Source organism: Gavialis gangeticus, unplaced genomic scaffold (genome assembly GCF_001723915.1).
Source record: "Gavialis gangeticus isolate Ggan-Ray unplaced genomic scaffold, GavGan_comp1, whole genome shotgun sequence".
Taxonomy (NCBI): Eukaryota; Metazoa; Chordata; order Crocodylia; family Gavialidae; genus Gavialis; species Gavialis gangeticus.
The window spans coordinates 27,397,302-27,397,869 of record NW_017729028.1 but is presented as its reverse complement, the minus strand read 5'-3'; the positions used below and the strand labels follow the sequence as shown (position 1 = coordinate 27,397,869).

The window sequence follows — 568 nt, the reverse complement described above, 5'->3', positions numbered from 1 at the left end:
GCCCTCCCTCACCAGGGTGGCCTCGATCTGCCCAGCCCCCCACGCCCCTTCCCCTCCACAGACTTACCTGCAGGGCACTGCTTTCCACATTGCCCGGTTACATTCTTGGCCCCATGCGTGCTGTCACTGCATGCAAGTGTGTGGCATCTGGGGCCCTGGCCAGAAGGCACATTATATTTATCAGTACATTATCAGCTACACCAGCCAAAAAAAGCTGATAGCCCATAACATTCATTTTCATTTTATCAGTGCCGATCCGATATGGCATTGATATATCAGTGCATCTCTAACTTACGCTTATATGTTGTGTGTCCTTTAGTTAGCCAGGTCCAAGAAGTCTGCTCCTCCACTACCTCCAGTCTTAGTCATTAAAATATTATTTACACAAAGTGACTCAGGCTCTAGGAGACTCCAGTGATACTGTGGCAGAAAGCCACCTTGGTTTCTCCCCAAAAATCTCTGCCCTGTGACACTATGATTTAAATCTCTGTGCTGTGACCATTCAATTAGGATGGGCCCAGCACACAGGGGACCACACCCTCAGCCTGTCTCTTTAGGGAACTGGAGC

At 49.3% G+C, this 568-nt stretch overlaps 1 protein-coding gene across 2 annotated transcripts in view; it reads right to left on the bottom strand.

Annotated features, from left to right (window-relative positions):
* UBXN2A (UBX domain protein 2A) overlaps nucleotides 1–568 on the bottom strand; it is a 30,719-nt gene that overhangs the window by 19,590 nt on the left and 10,561 nt on the right. The gene's annotated exons all lie outside the window — the stretch shown is intronic.